The 14,990-nt window shown below is 50.3% G+C and overlaps 1 protein-coding gene across 2 annotated transcripts in view; it reads right to left on the minus strand.

The window, feature by feature from the left end:
- The window catches only part of Tspan9 (tetraspanin 9), a 187,857-nt gene extending 175,046 nt beyond the window's left edge, over window positions 1–12,811 (minus strand). Inside the window, exon 1 of one of the 2 annotated variants that reach the window (XM_041640105.1) lies at window positions 12,744–12,811. The gene's annotated coding sequence lies outside the window, so the exon portion shown is untranslated. Of the gene's footprint in view, window positions 1–12,674 lie in introns of both variants that reach the window. The other variant, XM_041640111.1, reaches the window with a different exon arrangement.
- Window positions 12,812–14,990: the final 2,179 nt, after the last annotated feature.

Consider the following 14,990-nt stretch of genomic DNA (forward strand, 5'->3'; position numbering starts at 1 on the left):
GGGGCAGCTCTAAGAGTCTGATGGCAGCAGATTCTATTCCAAAGCCTAGCACCCTGCTACACAAGCTGCTCACCACCACCCCGCACGCGGCACACCAAATCTACCCAAAACTACCTGGAAGCAGCACAGGAACTTCTTACCAACGTCCATGGGAGGAAAAGGGCACTGTTCTGTTCCAAAGGTCTGTGGATGGGGTCTATTCCCTGGTCTATGCTCCGACTCCTGAGTGCAGGCAAGGAGTGCAGGCAAGGATTGTGCATCCATCCCTGGGCACACAAGCCCTGGATGTGGCCTGGCCAATCCTGTCACCAAGAAGCACAGTCTCTCCCCCACCCCAGAATGGCACCGTGCCTTTTCCAGCAGTAGATGGACTTTGTGTTGGGAGAATTCTGAGCTCAGACCTCATTGGTGCTTACAGATTCTAGTTTGAACTGAAAGACTACTAGCCTTCTTCACAGTGAGAACCCTATCAGGGGAGAGCCAGTCAGCCACTCCAAATGTGAGCCACATTCTCCTGGACCCTGAACCCTCAGTGGATTGTCACCGTGTTGGTGAGCTTAGGCATGAGCAGTTGAGCTCAGAACAAAAGGCTAACCCACAGCACAGAGGACAAACAGGCGGTAGTTACATGAACCCACCGTCCGTTACGCTGCTTAGAAAACTGACACAAAACCCATTCAGCAAGTCTGCACAGCCACTGAGAAGAATGAGGTCATCCTGGTGTGGAAAGATGGCTGCAGAATGAGGGAATCAACCTGTCTACCCGTGGACGGAGAAGATGAGCAGGGCAATGGCCAGATGCCAGCTTACTATGCAAATATCTGGAAGGTGTTGTGGAGCCTGACAACCCAGGTTTGATCCCAGAACACGCAAGCAGAAGGAGAAACTGACTCCCACAAAACTGACCTTCACACACGTACCTTGGTAGGAATACACACACACACACACACACACACACACACAATGAATAAACACAGAAAAAAACCTTTTAATCTGTAAAAAAAGCACAAATCGAAGTATTAATGGTCACTGTCTCTGAGGACAGAATTGGGGAGATTTTCCATTTCTATAATTTATGTAATATTTAAATATTTGTTTTATGTCTGCAACAATAGTAGAAGGAAGAGGAGCAGCTGTTGCTTTCTTTAATTTCTTTAATTCTTTAATTTCATTTGGGTTTTTTCCTATTCTCCCATTCTTTCCAGCCCCAGTCTTCCTGAACCCAAACTGCTCTGGGGAGCATTTGTGGCATTTTGAATAAGGACCCCACCTACCTGGCCAGCCAGGTCCTCCTCCAGGCAGACAGCACCTGTCTCCACCACCCTCCAAGCTCGCCACTCCCCACTGCAAGCACACAGAGCCCCTTTCCTGAATCTACCCAAATCCCAGCCTTCCCTCCAGGCCAGGCTCCCTCTCCCACACCAGATCTCTCAAAGAACATCATCCACCCTCCCTGTCGGTCTATCCTGTGCTAGTCTCCATGCACAAGGTATGGGCTGTTTTATCAGACACAGGCTGACCGGCCATAACCACCCCCAGCTTCTCTAACACTGGAGAACATATCCAAGATGGGCATCCCAATCACACTTGCCTTTGCCCCTCACTGCCCAGCACTGCCCCCTCCCCTGTTCCCAACCATCCCCAGCAACAGGCCAGTGAGAGCCAGTGAGGATCCTGTCTATTTAGTGACCGTGTCACGGTTTGTGTTGAAAAAACACTGCCTCACCACCAGCCAGGTCCACAAGCTGCAACCATCCATGCAAGCACACATACGTACATAATGGCCACACAGATCCAGACACTGGCTGCAAACCTAATTGCCTTCCTAGGGGACCCAACAGCTCTTCTTCACTCAGGTCCCGGCAATCTCCATGTCCAATTTTTAAACAAAGCTGTTTAGATTCTCCCAAGATTAAGACAAGTGGGAAATTGCAAGCCCAGACCTCTACTTCATTTTCCCTAAAACAAAACATGTCACTCTGCATGCGCACACACCCAGAAACACACTCCACTCAAACCAGCCAGTCACCCTGCTACTCAGAGCACTCCCCACCTCCCTCCTCCATAGGATGCGGCCTAGCAGAGGCAGGGGGCTGGCAGAGACAAGATCTGTCCATCTGTCCTTCGCACCTCCACCCTTCAGCTAGTGAAGAGCTTGGGCCTAACCTCAGACACCACTCTGTGGCAGCTGGCCAAAAGAAAGGAAGTAGTCAGGGCTTCCAGTACTCATGCTACTAAAGAGGGCACAGATACGTACTACCTACTGAGAGGCCACGGCTGGACCTCCCAGCTGAGTCCCAGAACAGCATAGCATTCCTGTCTGTGCAGACCCACATGGGCGCATGAGTCATACGCATACTTACTAATAGCACACACATGCGTGGTCATACCAGTTACAAGCTCACGCTGAGCTTACCCCTGACCAAGATCATGCCCCATGGACACTCTTCTTAAGGCCTTCTCCTTGACTTGAACCAGAAACAATACCATCACTGGAAGGGGAAGGAACATACATTATACATGCTGCCAGCAACATGTGTATGTTATCCCATGATAGGAGACAGTGTACTCACAGACCACTACCCACCAAAGCTCGAGAAGGGTGTGTGTGTTTTAGGTTTTTGGTTGGTTGGTGTTTATTTGTTTTTGGTCTTTGTTTGTTTGTTTTTGAGACAGGGTTTCTCTGTGTAACAGTCCTGGCTATTCTGGAACTCATTTTGTAGACCAGGCTGGCCTTGAACTCACAGAGATCCACCTGCTTTTGCCTCCTTAGTGTGGGGATTAAAGGTGTGCACCACCACCACTGCCCTGCCTCAGTTTTTCTTTTTAACCTAAGAAATTGCCATTTTTCTTTCTACGGTTTCTGTTTCTTTGGGGTTTTTTTTGTTTTGGTTTTTTTTTTTTTTTTTTGAGACAATGTCTCCTTATATAGTCTTAGCTGGCCTGGAACTTGGTCAGTTGACTAGACTGGCCTTTAAAATGCTGGTATTTAAAGGTGTGTGCCCCCACACCCAGCTTGGGAATTTCATTATTTTCAAATCTTCACAAAGTTGTTGTTTTGAGAGTTACCAAACCAAAGCTAATGTCTCACCGGGATCCTTCCCAGAGACCATGGGCCCTCCAGGAGTCTTGCAGTGACAGCCATGTCTCCCCAACAAATAAGGGTAGCCCAAAGCATCGAGGGACTTTTTGACCCTTTCAGGATCCCCTGGCTATTCTCCACCTGCTGCACGCACAAGATCAAATGAGTTAGCAAACATTGGCCCCAGGGAGCAGACAGATGGTCACGAGGTTTAGACAGTGTCCGAGTAAAAGTCACTCCCAGACACTGTAAGAGGAAAGCAGGATGGCAGGGGTGTGACAAACTCAAAAGCATGCGCAATAGTAAACAAAGGATAGATCAAAAAACCAAAACGCCACATTTGGCCCCAGAGCACAAGTTTGTGCTTTTAGAACGTGAGGCGAGGCGCATTGGTCAGAAGGAATTCCTGTACGCCCTCCCATTCTCCCAGCCCAGCCCAGTTCTGTCTGGGCTTTGCAGTTGTGTTAGCTTAGACGCCACACTACATAGAAGCTAGTGTTCTTGCCTCATTGGCCAAGGCTGCAACCGAAACTGAAGTTATAAGGCTGTAGGCACCAGCCCCAGTGTCTCTGGTCCACATGGCAAAGGCAGGTTGCTCACCAGAAGCTGCGGGGGGGGGGGGGGGGGGGTGTTTCCTAACACGTGTGAGGACCTGGGTTTCAACAGGCCAGAAGGAAGGCCAAGGGACAGGCCACCCTCCAAACAGGCAGCCATCTCTGTAAACAATCTCTGTCCTCCATCAGAAATCAGAGCCGCGGGTTATTCATTAACTCTCTGCCTTTCCTCCTCCACCCTGCTCTAGGCCAGCAGCAAAGAGCGCTTTAGAGGAGGAGGAATTAGGAAGGCCTGGGTCTGGAAGCTAAATCCAGACCGCGACAGCGCTCACCTTGAAAAAATCACCTAGGCAAGAACCAGAGGAACCTTAGTACCCAGTCCCCCAGCCCAAAGAAGGCAATTACTTTACAAAGGCCACCTGTGACGAGAGACAGGCACCAGGATCTGACCCTCCCCACGCTGGACATCATTCCAGATGTCCACAAGCATGACAAGAAATGCCAAAGCCCCAGAGGTCACAGCCATCAGTCAGGACAAACTTCCTGTCTGCTAAGTCCTTCATAGAGTCTCTCTCACTCAGCACATCAACACAGATGTGCAGGAGAGAGCTCAAGTCACCTGGCTGGAAAAGGCGTGACGTCAGGGACTGTCTGTCTGCCCAAAGTGACGCAGGCCTCTTGGGAAACTCTCATCCACAGGCGGCCTGTGAGGCCCAACAGAAAAAGGGCCAGCGGGGTCTGGGATGGGGAAGAAGGCACTGTGCCCAGGAAAACCCATCTCCTTGTCCCTGGGTCTTTCCCTACAACACAACAGAACCATAGGCACGCCCCCAAACCCCAGAACTTCTAGAATAAGAACAAGTACCCACACCCGTGCAAGTACCCATGGAGGAAGGGGAAAGACTTAAAAATGGGAGCACACAACTTTAATCCCAGCACTCAGGAGGCAGAGACAGATGGATCTCTGGGAGTTCAAGACCAGCCTGGTCTATCTACATAGTGAATTTTAGGTCAGCCAGGGCTATGTAGAGAGACACTGTCTCAAAAAAAAAAAAAAAAAAAAAGAATCTAAGCCCACCCCTCCCCAAAATGGGAGCTTGTGTTTGTGTTTTTGGGTGTAAATAGGCTTGGGAGAGTCCTGCGAGAATTCCCAGGGGGCTGATAAGAAATGGCCTAGGTCTGCAGAAGGTGAGGCAGAGTACCTTGGCTGGTCCAGGTCCCTGCTCCATCTCCCGCAAGAAAGGGAATCTTAGCCACTGCTTCTGTAAAATCCTGCCTCTTGGGACTCTTAAGAATGTTAAATGAGACATAAGCCACTGTTAAACAGAACCACGTTAGAGGCCTGCTGGACATGTGTAAAGGGCCTAAACCTGGGGCTAAACGCTGACAAATCACAAACTCAAACCATCTAAGTTCAACAGGCAAAACCTGCCAGGATAAGAGGCTCTTAGGCCACTCAACAGTCTGTTTTAGGTCTCACAGGGAATCTTTTGGCAAAAGTAAGCCACCAGACATGCACCATCAAAGCCTTCCTCCTTCCTCCACCAACCACACTTCAGGGTTCGGGGAAGGTAAGAGATTTACAAGTCGCCCAGCAGGGAGAAGCCACGGGATAAAATGCACATAAATTAAAACATAAAATGGCCCAGGTCTGTAAGCAGCTCCCACAGGGAACCAGAATCAGCACCAACCACAGCACTGCTGCCTGCAGCTTCTGGCAGACTCGCTCAGCAGGGGCCTGAAGAGTGCTGGGAGCAGAGACACCGCAGCCAGATCCCGGAGGAGCAGAGGTCGGTACTCCTCATGCTGGAATGGCGGCATCAGGGGCTGGCCAGAAGTTCCCATAGCTTCCTTCCAGCCTGCCTGTGGGAAGCCCCTCCATCCAGGTTCCCCAGCCTATTGGAGAAGAAAGGAAACATGGAGCTACCGCTCCTCCTGCTTCCCAAAGCCTCTCCAAACCAACTTCTCCTGACCCCAAGATCTAATTCAACCATCAAGATCCAGAGCACAAGCCGGGCGATGGTGGCGCACGCCTTTAATCCCAGCACTCGGGAGGCAGAGGTAGGCGGATCTCTGTGAGTTCGAGACCAGCCTGGTCTACAGAGCTAGTTCCAGGACAAGCTCCAAAGCCACAGAGAAACCCTGTCTCGAAAAACCAAAAAAAAAAAAAAAAAAAAAAAAAAGATCCAGAGCACATGAGAGGGCTAGAAAATGTCAGTATACTGATCAAGCCCCCAAGCCCACAGTTAAAAAAGACCAACTTTGCACCTGAAATCCCAGCACGTAGGAGGCTAAGGCAGGAAGACTGTGAACTCAAGGCCTTAATGGCATAGTAATTTCTAGGCCAGTCCCAGCTACACAGTAAAACCCTGTCACTCCACACGCGTGCACGCGCGCACACACAAAGGGGGGGGGGGGGTCCTAGGGAAATGGCTCATAGGTAAAAAGTGCTTGTCAGGCCAGCCCTGACTACCAGAGCTCAGTCCCCAGAATGCTAGTAAAAAGCTAAAGAATTTCTGCTATCCCAGCACTCCTAAAGTGGAGACGGGGAAAGTCAGCTGGAAGGCCACCTATGCAATACAGCAGTTGGAACAAGAGAGACCTTGCCTCAAAACAAGGAAGGAGAGAACTGACTTCCAAAAATGTGTCCTCTGACCTCCCCACCCAGGCTATGGCACATGCATACATACATACATACACACGTACACACATACATACATACACAAACACATACATACATACACACAAACCAATAAACGTCAAACGCTGACTTCAGACAGGTTAGTAAGAAAGACCTTAGCACACAACGGACCCGGACTGACACTGACCTGGTTTCTTTGTATTTCTTGTAAGCACCTTGATCCCGGGATGCTCCAGCACAAACATGACACTCGAAGTCATCTTTGCTGTGAAGCCACACCAGGGAAAATCTGTGCAGCGACGGCCACTCGGCAGGCCAGGAGTCTCCCTTCCACTCACTCGACAACTGGCTTTCAGAAATGGCCTACAGGTTCCAGCTGTGGTGCCAGTGCCACTTAGCTGGTGGTGGTGGGTGCCTGGAGCATTATGAGCACAGCCCAAGCCCCAGCTCAGCAGGAAAGGCAGATGTAATTGATTAGTAATGTCTGCTCTAGGCAGTGTTGGAGGTAATCATATCCTTGACTTATATTTGCCAGTCCTGGGACAGACTGTTAAGACTAAAGACAAAACCCAAAGATTTAGTATTTACAATTTTCACCAACATATAAAAGTCTGTAACTTTCTTGAGGTGTTAAGTTTGGTTTCTGTATACCATATGGCTGATAGGAAGGAGCCGTGTTCTTGCCATCTCCTTCACACCCACAGTAACCCTAGTGGGGCTGTAATAGCTCGGTGAAAACAGTCAAGGAGTGAAAGAGAAACTGCAGCAAACATTAGGGACAGTCAGCTTGGGACATGGAGACAGACACAGGAAACATCTGACTCCCCACGGAAACATGACTCCGGAGAAGCCCGGGCCTGCGTACAGATACTGCTGTGGGTGCAAAGTTGGGATTCCAGAAGACACAGGCTGGTTTCTTGTGACTGTCAGGGAGCTATACTGAGTCTGGTCTAAGCCTCTGGGCAGTGAGTACAATGGGGACACCGGAGGTCTTTAGAAACCACATCCTAAAGATACTGAAAACTAGTAAGAAATAGATGAAGCCCAATGGAAATAGGATAGGAATGAGAACCCAATCTAGTGCCACCCCAGGCATGCTTCCCTCATGACTCCACCCAATCAATCTTTTAAGGTTTATGTATATTCTTACATATGTATATATGCCCTGTTTGCTCTTATTTATGGGAAGGTGAAATGTGGATGTAGAGGCCGGAAGAGAATGCTGCATCCTCTGGAACTGCAAATCACCTGGCGTGGGTGCTGGTGCTCGAGACCAGAGAGAGGGCCTCGGGAAGAGCCGTGAGCACTGGCCCACTGGGCCATCTCTCCAGGCTCCCAACCACTGTCAAGCAAGACAGAAAGCCATAGGGACAGGAGAATCTGGTTAAACCTCTCACCAGCAGAGAAGCAAGAGTTCCAGGGCCACTAACTCTGAGGCCCTTCTCCCTTCCCAGATGGATCCTGGAATTTTTTAGGAACCTGACAAGACTTATTTGCAATGAAAGGACATGCACTAAATAAACTCTTCGTCATCTTTGGTGGCGCTTGGTTTTACCTGCTCACATTATAACTCCATCCATGAGCCACTCTAGAACCCCATAACATAACAGACAGAAGGGCTGGAGAGACAGCTCAGGGCGTAAAATCCTGATGGCCTGAGTTCAATCCCCAGGAATCCAGCGGTACAGACTCCGCTAGGTGTTCTCTGGCTTCACGCTCACAGTGGCACGCACATGCCCACAGACAAAACACAGACAAAATAAATACATGGTTTATTTTAAATACTTCTAATTTAAAAGGGGATAAGGGCTTCTTTTAAGGCAACGCTTAAAAATATAATTTGATATCCATCAAAATTGTGCATATGGTTGGTGGTAACTGTGACACTATTCTGAGAAGCCCATAGCTACAATCCCCTTTGAAGATCACGTTTTTACATTGTGTCTAAGCACCTCTCTTCCCCCTAACCCAGTGGGTCTCAACCTGTAAGTCGCGACCCTTTGGGGCGTCATATCTCAGATACTACAGTTATAAAGTAGCAACGAAACAATTTTATGGTTGGGAGTAACCACAACATGAGGAACTGTATTAAGGGGCCACAGCATTAGGGAAGATTGAGAACCACTTCCCTAACATAAAATCTCCAATTCTGCTTCATACTGCCTAATTCTGAAATTCATTTCTATGTTGAAGCCACAAACGCTGGTTTGGCCGGAGTCAAAGTTCCTAAAAGATCAGGGGAACACCATAGGCTGTTGAGGATTACCGCATGGAATATGCGTCCTCACCAGTGACAAACTCACAGTCGGTTTTGGATTAGTTTGTTTGGTTTTGGGTTTCTGCAACGGTAAGGATGGAACCCAGGGCCTCACACACGCTAGGCATGCGCTTTACCACAGAGCCACACCTCAGCCCTCACAAATGGTCTTGATCCTATGTCTAAAGTCTCTCTGGGTCTCCTCCTCCTCACCACTCCTGGCAGATGCCCAGCCATTCACCATGATTTCTATTCATCCTTAACATCCTTGAGCCCAGACCTGCTTCTGTGACCCTCATGCCAAAACCACAAACATCCCAGAACCTCAAAGCTCATTGACTCAGTGGCCACACATGCCAGGCACTCCGCTTCTCACAAGCAGATGGATGTATGGAATTCACTCCCTGGCCGGACAACTGAAGCCATGTACAGATGGCTCATCTACCTGCCCAGTCTGTTCATTAGCTAGTCTCTACACGTCTGCAGCCCTGCAGAGCTAGTCACACAACTGTCCTCAGGCTGTTCCCGCCTCCTCCTGGGCAAAGGCAACCACTCCCTTCGGAAGTTGGTGTCTCTCACCTCCTGCTGCCTAAAGTACCCCTCCTCCATCAAGGGTTACTGCTCCAACTTGGAACTCTCCTATCATCCTGCTCTGAGAAGTGGCTCGCGAACTATGCTGGCCAGGGTTGGCCTCAAACTCTAGATCTCTACATCCTCCTGTCTCAGCCTCCCAAACAGCTGGACCCATGGAGTGCACCACCACACCTCACTTTATGCATTAAACTGTGATTTTTGTGAAGCCCTCCCCCCTGCCTTTCCTAACTTCCTGACTGAATTATATGTCCAAAGAAGGCAAGAACCTTTTTTGGTTTGGTTTTGTTCTTTTTGACAGAGTTTCACTAAGTTCAGGCTGGCCTCAAACTCAGAAGGTAGCTAAGGGTTACTTTAAATTAAATTCCTGATCCTCTTGCCTCAGCCTCAAAAGTACTAGGATTATAGGTATACTCCACCATGCCTAGAAATTTCTGTCATTTTTTTATTTATACATCATCAGAACTTCGCACAAAATTCAACAAGGAACTCCAGAACTCTGCAGACAGAGTTCAAAACCAGCCTGGGCTATATAAAAAGACCTTGTATCAAAAAAAAAAAAATGATGATGATGTTGATGACGTTGGTGATGATGATGAAATTCATCAAGGAATTACCTAGCAAGAGACACATGAAGACACTCCAGAGGAGTTCGAAAACAAAAGGTTCACCTAGGACGGTGACTCAGAGGGCCCCTGAGAAGAGTTACACACACCTGTACAGGGTCTTGGAGGACAAGAAGGTAGAAGTAGGAAGGACAGTCAGAAAGGTTGGAACAGCACAAACTACAGGACAAAGAAATGGCCATGCTTGGGAGAGCAGTCTGGCTGGACCTGTGGGTTCCTGGAAGGACAAGAGGAGGAGGCAGGTGAAACAGACAGCCTGAGGCGGAAGAAGAGGCTGGTGCACCAGGTGAAAGCACCTGGACTCCCTCCATGCCCTTAGTCAGCAGAAATGCCCCCTTGGCGTCCTGGGCCTCAGTGGAAGAAGAAGAGAAGTCTTGTCCTCTCGTGTTCCCAGCATGCCTGTCGAGCCACCCGGCTAGGATATAAATAGCAGCCTCCACTCTGCACACCTGCTTCACACGCATGACATCAGGGCGCCTTCCCACGGCCCTGAAAACGTGGTATTGTCATCCTCATTGTGTAAGAAGGAGGCCTAGGCCAAGAGAGTTGAAGGCGCTTGCCCAAGGCCCCAGCTCAATCCCTCCTTCACTCCCCGCGACCAGGTGCATTGGGGGTCACAGAGCCAGGGATGAGGGAGGACACCCTGTCAGCCAGCCTGGGCCCAGAGACTTTGTACCAACAAAGCAGGCTGCTTCTCCACCATGCCTGCGGAGAAACCCAAAGTCAGCTTAAGGTAAGCACACAGCAAGAGACTAAGACAGTATATCATACAGAAAGCAGAATGGTGGAGGGTGGTGCCACACCCCCTCACAACCCAGCACTGGGGAGGCTGCGGCAGACAGACCTCTGTGAGTTCAAGTCCAGCCTGGTCTACCAAGTAAGTTCAAGCCAGCCAGAGCTACACAGTGGGAAACTCTGTCTCAAAATATACATAATTAAAATAAGACGTGAAGAGCAATTGAGTAAGCACCTGGTATAGACCTCTAGCCTCTACCTGCACATGCAAACATACACACACACAACCATAAAATTAAAGAAAAAAAATTAGGTGGGCAGGGAGAAGGGGTAAGAGGAGAGGGAGAACGATCAGCAAAAACAAATTACATACAACAATGTCATAATGGGACCTATTACTTTGTATGCTAATTTAAAATAAATAAAAAATTTTAATGCATAAGTTGACTGGGTGCTAAGAACATGTTACACCGTCAGTTTAGGTGCTGCTGGATGAGAGGCTCTGGAGACTTTCAACGCAGTGGGCCTCCAAAACAGAGAGCTGGGAAGGACAGTAACCTGCCCAAGGCTTCACACATGGTTGAGGGGAGGGCACAGACTGGCTCAGTAAAGACGGAGACAGACGGGTACACAGAGAAGTTTCCAGATCCAGCTCTACTTTTCAACGGTTATTGTAACATTAAAGATAATGTATTCTAGTGCCATCTCCCTAACCAATAAGGCGGGTAAACGTAACTCCCCAAAGGCAAGTACAGATCAATAAAAGTATATCCAGCCTGTGTGCAGCAAATGCATTTGGCTGATTATAAATTACTATATGAACACTAGTTACTGGTATTAATATTACATCTCTGTTCATGGATTTAAAGAGTATACCAAGCATACCAAAAAAAAACAACCAAATAAACAAACAAACAAAAATCACTCCATTAGGAAGCGCTCCACTTGCTGAAGGCCTTGTGCACAGTAGGTCTTCCATGAGTTAGAAGAACCCAGTAACACCTGGAGTTGTTTATATCCCAACGCCCTTCCCTCCTCTCTAAACCCCAGTCCTGGACTCAGCCACATCAGGCGCCAGGACCAGGCTGCTGTAGGAAGTGCTGTGATTGTCTGACCCCCCGCCCGCATTCCTCAGCTAAATATAAATGATTCACCCGGTCCATTGTTTGAGATATTCCACAAACCCTCTCCAATCTCCCCATTTCTCCAGGTAGCAAGCTTCACCACCCCACCCCACCCCACACACACCCACACCCTTCCAGGAGGTTGTTCTGTGTAGAAGGGGAGCAGACAGGTCTGTAGAGATCAAAGCAAGAGTTTTTTGTGCTCTCCAGTAGTCCAGGAAAGCTTCCTGGAGGAGGAAATGCCTGAGTCACCCCAGGGGAGGGGGCAGACACAGGTCAAAAAGGCAAATTTAGTTATCTGAGCCATGAAAGGCAAACCACCGCATTCTCACCTAGGCATGGAGAGTGGCAAGATCAGCCTAGTTCTGAGGAGAGCTCACTACCCAAAATACAAACTTCTCCAGACTTGACAGTCATCTGGAGAAAGATGCTTTAGTAACCATTATCCTTCATCAGAGACAGAAGCGACCCAGAACTCTAGTCCGTGATGCATAACGCCAATTGCCGCTGTCATAAGCTGTTGCTTGTTTGGACTTTTTTTTTTTCAACCACATGAAAGTTTTTTTAAAGGCCCAAACTTGCACGCACAGATGGGCTACATCTCAGATCTAGGGGTGTGCCAAAGCCCTGTCACTCTGAGTGCCGCTCGACCAGCAAGTAGCCCAAGGAATGGCTGGGGGGTTCCGGCGGGTCTGTAGGCAGGCCTAGACCGTATCTGCGGCCCTGGGTGAACCATCTCCAACCCGCCGGCCGCCAGATCCCTGACGGTTCAGGGGGGTCTCCCTTCCAGTGGCATCCCACGGGTCTCCCATCCCTGGGCTGGGGAGTGAGGCGGCTCCTGCAGTCCCGCATTCCTGAGACCTCGCTGACCAGCAGCAAAGCCCGGGGAACGCAGTGACAGGCCCCTGACGCCCCGGCCCCTTCCAGCCCCTCCTCCGCCCCCGCCCCTCCCCCGGCCGGTACCCCCACCCCTAGAGAGTTCCGCCTCTCCGGGCACCCCCAGACGCCCACCCTGCTGGGAACCCAAACGAGGCCCAGCCCGGCCTGCCCCGCGCGCCGCTCACCTAGCCGAACCCCAAAAACTTCGCGCCCTCTGGAGCCCCGAGTCGCGGGCCCGCCCCAGCCGCACTCACCACGCTTGGACTCGGTGTGGCGCCCCGGCTCCGCTCCCTCCCGCACCGCCGCGAACAGCGGAAACGGGGGGCGGGGCCGGCAGGCGGAGGGGGCGGAACCTTCATCGGGCTGGGGGGCGGGGTCTCAATGCTCCGGGGCGGGGCTAGGAAGGGGCGGGGTGGGAGAGGCGGAGAGAACTAGGACCAGCGGTCTGCGCTGTGGGTGGACCCCGCTGCCAGATGCCAGGCAGAACCCGACACAGCGAGGCAAAGGGCGGTAGCGAGCCCCCTCCACTCCGGCATTGTGCCCCGCGTGAGCGCTGGAGGGAGGACTGTGCCACTCTCCTATCGGGGTCCCCGAAGCCTCCCTCTGTACCCTAATTCCCGGCTTGCCTGTTCCAAGGTGGCACTACTACGCCTGTCGCCTGCGACGACCTGGCCTGGCCGCGCCCTCCTGGAGTTGGGCGGAGGGAGGGCAGGGCCTGAAAAGTGGCGCTCCAGGGCTAGACGCCCACACAAGCTACCCCAAGGCTGTAGGACCAGGGTCTCAGTTTTCGAGCTCGTGCCCGGCTTTCTGACCTCACCTCTCACCTAAGAACTTTGTGCTTGGTATTTCGGGAGCACTATTTGAGGTGTTGGCAACGCGGGTGTGAGTTAAATATTGCCCTGAGATACTCTGTTAGAGGAGCCGCAGCCTCCGCTTGAGCTAGAGAGCCTCCAAGTGTTAGTAAAGGGCACTGAGGCCGGGAAGGGCCAAGATGAAGCAGGAGGTACTCATTTGACATCTATGACCTACCTTCCTGCAGGCTCGGATTCATGTAACACCTAAACTTGTTTCCGAAGTGGCCACTAAAACCCTCAACTCTCTTTGTCCTTATTTTCATATAAAATGTTCTGTCCTCATAAGGGCAATGAAATCTCAGAAGGGAAAAAGATTTTTTTTGAGACAGATCTCACTGTGTAGCTTTTACTGACCTAGAACTCACTATGCAGACCGGGCTGTCCAGGACTTCACTGTGTGGTCTACCCACACTGATCTATAACTCCGAGACCCTGATTCCTCTGATTCCTGAGCGCAGGGATTAAAGGCATCCCATGGTGCCCAGCAGAAGACAGGCTCAGGCCGCCACATCAGCTTGAGACAAAATGTTTAAATTGCAAGGATCTCCCTTGCGTTCCCCTGACTACCTGGAAGTTTCCACTTAGCTCCTGGGCCACCTCGCATAGTCTTTCTTCGGTTAGACTCAACCAATAATCCAGGCCTTGGGATTCTCATTTCCCACCAAGAGAAACAGCCTCCTTCCTCTCTTCCGCTAAAACCTCATTCGAACCCAGCCTCCTCTGGCATGAAGTCTCCCCAGCCGACCACCACATCCTGTAGTCAGTTCTGTCTGCTGTGTAGAAGAGGCGGTACAGAGCAGGCCTGGTAGTGGTCACTGCTGGTGGAATCAGACAAAGCAGCCGAGTGAGGGAGCAGGCTCCCAGTTTTTGAGCCAAATGGATGTGTCTGATCCTGCCTGCCTCTGTCTGTCTAGTGGTCAAGACACTCTAGGCCACCAGCGCCTCTCCAGGAAAAGGGGTCCCATCCACAGTACTCCTCGGGCTTAGGAGATGAGCGATGTCCAAGGTAATGAAGATGAATTAGGAGTGAGTGCCAGTTTCTTCCCCTCCTCTCACTCTACAGGAACACGGGCAGATCTGAAATCTTGGAATTACAGAGAATCTTGGGATATTCCCCCCTCAGCAGTAACCCAGGCTGCCCACCCCACTTTGACACAGCCAGAGATGGGGTTGTTGAGAGTCTGCAGGGCATGCTGCTGCAGGAAAGCTCTACTGAAAAAACTGGAGAGAAGGGATTATCCAGCACAAAGAACCAAGGCGTCTTATCATCTGTGTGACTCTGGTCAGGTCCATCGGGGGAAACTCAAATAATGACGAGGCCAGAGGCTTTTGGAGAAAGAACTCCAAAAAGCATGAGGTGTCAGGTCTCTGAAGAATTCCATTGCGTTTCAGGCAAACACCAAAAGAATAACTGTACACTGAGCTAGCTACAGATAAGGTTCATCCAAGTTTCGAGGACAATGTCCCGTTTACTCCTCTTGTCCCGGCATGGTTATTAATAATCCCTCTTTTACTCTCGGGATACCCTAATTTGCACAATGAATTATATGCCACTTTAACTATGACCACTGGCAATACTCAGAACAGCTCCTTCCAGCCCCAAATGCCAGCAATATTTCTGGCCTTTCTGTGAAACTCCCAGGGTTT

The sequence above is a fragment of the Microtus oregoni genome, unplaced genomic scaffold (genome assembly GCF_018167655.1).
Source record: "Microtus oregoni isolate MIOR12 unplaced genomic scaffold, Mior012 000002F_ref0000024, whole genome shotgun sequence".
NCBI classification, from domain to species: domain Eukaryota; kingdom Metazoa; phylum Chordata; class Mammalia; order Rodentia; family Cricetidae; genus Microtus; species Microtus oregoni.